A 5,746-nucleotide genomic window follows, 5' to 3' on the forward strand; every position below is an offset into this window, starting at 1 on the left:
TCTCTCTCTCTCTCTCTCTCTCTCTCTCTCTCTCTCTCTCTCTCTCTCTCACACACACACACACACAGACAGACAGACAGACAGACAGACAGACAGACAGAGAGTAAAAATATTATCCATGTTAATAGTAGTCAGAACACTAAGTGTGCAGAAAAAACTGGAAGATGGAAGAGATTAAAATAAGATCAAGTCACAAAACTTATCATAATAACATGATTTTTCAATGGATATTTTCAAAGCCAGAGGTCTTGGATTATGATACCACAAGTTTTGAAGGACTTCTATACTAAGTAAAAATGTCATAGTCAAAGAGGAAAAGAAATGCTTTCTATGATAAGAAGCAGGCTAAGGAGTTTGTGGCCACCGAGGCAGCCCTGCAGACAATCCTGGGAGAGATTACTTTGGATGGATGAGATGACTGATATTTAATTTTGTATTGATCTTTTTTTAAAAAACTTTTGTATTGGTTCTTTGTGAATTCCACATTGTGCACCCCAATCCCCCCTCATCTCTCCATCCCTTCGAACCCATCCTTCAGCCTTGCACCTTGCCCCACACCAAAGAAATAAAACTCTTGTTGTAGAAGCTGTAGTGTGTCACAGGGTGTCCACTCTTTCTCTACGTGCAGATGTCCATTAGAACGAAGTATTGGTCTGGGTGGAACCCCCTGACTTCTGCTACTCTATTGATACTGGACCCTCACCAGGACTCCTTTCAGAGATCCTGATGTTGTCCTGTGTCATGGAGGAGCTGTAGTTTTGGATCTGTAGGACTGTCGTTTTCATGTGTTCCCACAGTTCATCAGTGGGGTAGGTGGGGTGGGTGTGAACTCAAAGCTCTGGATCCAGACTGAGATGTCTCTGATCTAGTCAGCTCTCCTTCACCCATAACACGGGAGTAATCTCTCCAACCATGCTCTTGCTAGGTCATCCAATGCTGCAGCCAGAATGAGACAGAGCCACCTCTCATGCCCTCAGGGCTGGCTCACTTGCAACCTCCATAACCAGGGCTATCTCTTCTTTACTGCCTAAGGGAGGTGTAGGACCCACTCTCTCCAGTGACAAGGTCAGTTGTCACATTCTCATGACCCTGGGTCTAGTTCTCCCACTTGTCCTAGATGGCAAGGGACAGGGAGGTGGAGAGAGGGGATGGGGGGAGGGAGAGGACAGGGTGTGAAGACAAGTTGCAGGGCCAGCTGTCCCATGCTCACACTGCCAGGGTGTGCAGCCCAAGCTACGTGCAGGGCCTGCTCTCCTGCTCTCGTGACCCCAGGGCCAACTCTTCAACCCACTGCAGGTGATGAGGGCTAGGTAAGGGGGAGGGTATCTCTCTTACCCAGAACACTGCACCCACAGAAAAGAGGCAGGGCCTCCTCTCCCATGCTCACACTCTCAGGGACGGGCTCTCCTTCAAACCCACAACTGAAGCCGGCTCTGCTGTGCTGCCTGGGTGAGGTGCAGGGCCTGCTCCCCTGATTGCTGCAGTGGGTGAGGGACCAGTTCTCCGGGGTCAGCTCTCCCACCTGCCAAGGGTGGCAAGGGGCAGAGCAGGGGGTGAGGGGAAAAGGCATCTCTCCCTTTTCCATGCCACCGCATGTCCAGGCCCACCTCTCCTGCTCTCACACCCTCAGGGCCAGCTTTCCCATGATGCCCAGCCAAGGGGTGCGGGCAGTTCGGTGTGGCCCTGGTCTTTGGTGATAACGGATCCCTGCTGCTGCAGGCCCACGGACACAGAAATGGCCCTCATTGGCAGCACAGTCCAGGGCCCCACCCTGGTCTTAGGTGGTCACACAAGGTACTCACATCAGGCTGTTCCTCACTACCCTCGAGTCTCCAGTTCTGCCTCTCTTCATTGTGCCCACATAGTTCTTCACCATTTACTTGTTCTCTTTAGTGGCACCCACGGTCTCTGAGTGTCTGGGTTCATCTCAGAAGTGGTCTCAGGAGTGCTATACTTGTCTGTGCAGTATGACACCAGACAGGGGTCATCTCAGGTGTGGTTTGCCTGCCAGGGTCTGTGCAGCACTGGACAAGTGGTCTTCTTAGGCTTGTTCATCTCATCCCTATGGAGACAGACTGGTGACCAGACAGGGGTCATCTCAGGTCATCTCATCTTGGGCTCCCTCCTGCCTGGGCTGCACAATCCCAGCGAGGGGTCATCTTGTCATGGGCTTTCTCCCTGCCCTGGACATGTGGTGTCTGGCAGAAGTAAGTGCTAGGCTGGTGGTCATCTTTGGCCTGCTCCTTGCCTGGCCCCATGGCACCAGACTGGCAATCAGTCATCTTGGCTCACTCTATGACTGCACCCCGTTAGCCCCAGGTGGAGGTTGTTTCGTCTAAGGCTGTCTCCCACCTGAAATAAATAACATACGAAGTCCCAGGTTTTTATTATTTTTCTTTTTCTTTTTCTTTTTTTTTTAGTTAACTTGTGAGTGTGTATGTTTGCGTGTACGTGGAAATAAACCAGTATTTGCTACTTAATGAACAGGGAAGACTGGAATTCAGGAGAATATAATCACCGCCTAAAGAACAGAAAATGTTATTTCCTAAAATTTTGAGCAGCAGGACTCTTACGTACGTGATCCTACTGCACCCCCCTGGTCTGTCAGTGCTGTTCTCGCTTAGAAAGTCTAGAAGGGAGGTAGTTAGTAAGTACCTGGGATTTCAATTCGGAGTAGTGTGAGTCTAAGGCACTTTCTCGTCCTGCCTCAGAAAGTGCCAAACCCACTTTAAGGGTGCTGTGGTGTCAGCACGATTTAACATGTTTAGATGCTACTTAGCAGAATTCTGGGACTGTAATATAGAAGATTAAAATCAAAGATATCCTCACTCATCCAACTTAGATTTGCTGTGTTCCTGCTTTACATGGGCGCAGAGCAGATAAGACCCAGCTTTACCTGCTCCAGTCCCTGCTCTATAGAGGCTTACAGTGGAGGGTTTGGAGGAAGGAGTGTAGATCATGGAATACAAGCTGTTGAGTGTTGTGATGGGGTTGAGCACACAGACAGGTCTCTGTTCAGCCATCAGAAGGTTTGAAAGCCTCTAGGCCAGCTTGCTAGGGTAGGAGGAATGACTGCGTGTGAGCTGTGAATTCATAGAAGGAACAGAAGACACGATAGTGAAAAAGATGGAGGTGAGGGTGGGAGTGATAGAAATAATCTAAGCAGAACAACATAATGGTAGGGACATAGCCAATGTCACAAGCCTCCTCAAGTGGCCTTAACGTGTTGCCTAATACTTGTTACACTTGTTGGGACAAGAGTGTGTGTGTGGAGGGCAGTTATTGGATGTATGGGTAATTGGGCAACATAATCCAGTAATTACTCTGTGAGCAAGAGATGAGAGTTATTGACCCAGAAATTCCCTGTAAAAGGCCTTTCTCTGTCCTTTCAATTCCCAGAGACAGCTTGTGCTGATGTCAGAGGGGAACCCTGTGCTTTCACCCCTCCTGTCTAAGTAGGTCAGTATTTGCTGACACCATGGGAGCCTGTGTTATTTCTCAGACTGCTAGAACAGTGCACTAATGAGGAGCAGGTCATGGGTTTAATCCCCTATGGGCCTCTTAGCTTCCCTCTGTTCTGTAGCCACAGACAGCACCCTTAACCCGGTGATGTGTCTTCTCAAATGCCAGCAGGCAGGCCAGAAGGCCGGTGAGACCTCTCAGACAGGTGAGAGAAAACTTATCTGCATTCTTCAGCCCCTCGCCGGGGTGTGGCTTCTAGCAAGATTCCAGTGACCTGGCTTCATCAGTGTGATTGTGGTTTTCCAAAAGTGATAAAAACATTTCTCTTACTGTATCTCTCACCTCAACTCCTACTGAACATTTGCAGAAAGGCTATTATTAGATTATTTTCCTCTTCAACGGAAACTAAAAAGATTTATTAATTGGGAGGGTCTTACCAAATTATCCAGTAAGAGGACCCAAGGCACTAACCCACACACATCCAAGCTAAATTTCAAAAATCCATATATAATGCAATCATCTTGAAACACAATCCATCGCTCCAGGACTGAGATGGGCAGCTATGTGCTCATCACACAGCTAAGCAGGGATAAGTTCACTCAGGGGATCTGGCTAAGTTTACTATCAATCCAATCTACTGCTAGGTATATGCTTGTGAATCCTTGAGGCTGCTCACCAGAACGAGAGCATAATGTCATGTTACAGAAGACACTACCCACATTGATTGTAAACTGTAGAGAAAGCAGGCTGGATTTTAGCTGGGAACATTCTATCTGATGGCTAGCATTCAATATACCAGAGGGCACCAAATAGGCTGTTGGAGCAGAAAGGATATTGTTGATCTTGCCAACTATGAACCCTGTGAACCAGAAGCTCATTCTGGGCGAGATGTGCCAACCTGTGCAATTGCCAATGCTGTGAGGAAACCTGACTGTTGTCTTGTTAGGTTGGAGGCCTGCTCTGTGGAGAGGAGGGGAAGGGGGATTCCACACTGGTGCTGTAAGCCCAGCTAACAATCCAGCTCTGGGCTAAGTCAGAGACACTTCTTTACAATGAATGGTGTTAAATTAGAGACTTATACCTGCCCAAGATACAGAGAATAAATGAGTGCCTCACAAGTGGGAGGGGTTTCCTTGTTTGCATCATCTCAGGCTTGTTAATTTGGTAGAAAGGGAACCTGATCTTTGAAGATTGTGCAGCTGATGAGTAGAAAAGACAAATGAGAACCAGCCTCTGGTGCTCATGGCTCCTAAGTCCTTCACAACAGCTCTCTATCAATAACTAGATTCTCTAGCCTTGAACAAGGAGTTCTTCTGGGACTTGTTTTCATGAAGAGACTCCTGGTAAAAGCCATATACATTTTTTTCTTTTATAATAAATATGCTTTGTGCTTAGTGGGTATGTCCGAGTAGCTGCCTTACACACACTTACAACTTTGACATGTACATAACATGGGAAATGGAATTGTCACTGAACATGGGCACCTTTAAAACCTTCTTCTAACAGCTAAATGGTAAGGGCTAAGATGGCATCCTTTGCAGCGAGCAATGTTTACACAAGGGTTTCTTCCTAGATGTGTTTCCTTTACAGAGCCTGCTCCACTGAGGGCACGAGGCCCATGTTCTCACAGATGTGCAGTATCCAGAAATGTTAAACATGCAGCAGAAGGGATGTATACTTTGCCCAGCCAGAAGACTGGAGTAGATTTTGCTTAGTAACCTGGTGGTCCTTTCCTCTCTGGAGAGCTAGGCCTTGCCTAAATAACCCATTCCTATGAAAAGGGTCCCAAGTATTTTGCCAAAGAGTTTTCTATTGTGCGTATTACAAGCTCTCCCTCCTTTATCTTCAGCACTGTTTCTCAGCCAATAGAGCAGTGTATTGTGGAAGAAGTCCCACGTGCTTTGCAAAAGACTTTCAGAGCAGCCATGCCTGAAGTTTTATTGTGATAATTATCATGAGGAAACTTCCCCCCAAAGTTTTATTGAGTTTAAATATGTCAAAAAACAAATCGCTTGATGTCAGACTCCAGAAGTTTGAAGCAGCCCAGCTAAGTTGTACTGAGCTGAGTTTCCTTGTTAACTCCTGAGGCTCCTTTCTCTGTGGGCGCAGAGCTTGCTGGGACCTTCAACTCCATGGTGGAGAGCTACACTATGTATGGGTCTTTACCCTACATGCTCAGGGCACGGTCTAACTTTTGTGAGCATCAGTTTCCTCTTAATTTCTCTCCCTCTCCTTTTCCCTCCCCCTCCCCCTCTCCCTCCCCTCCCCCTCTCCCTCCCCCTAC

Source organism: Mus pahari, chromosome 10, assembly GCF_900095145.1.
Source record: "Mus pahari chromosome 10, PAHARI_EIJ_v1.1, whole genome shotgun sequence".
Lineage (NCBI taxonomy): Eukaryota > Metazoa > Chordata > Mammalia > Rodentia > Muridae > Mus > Mus pahari.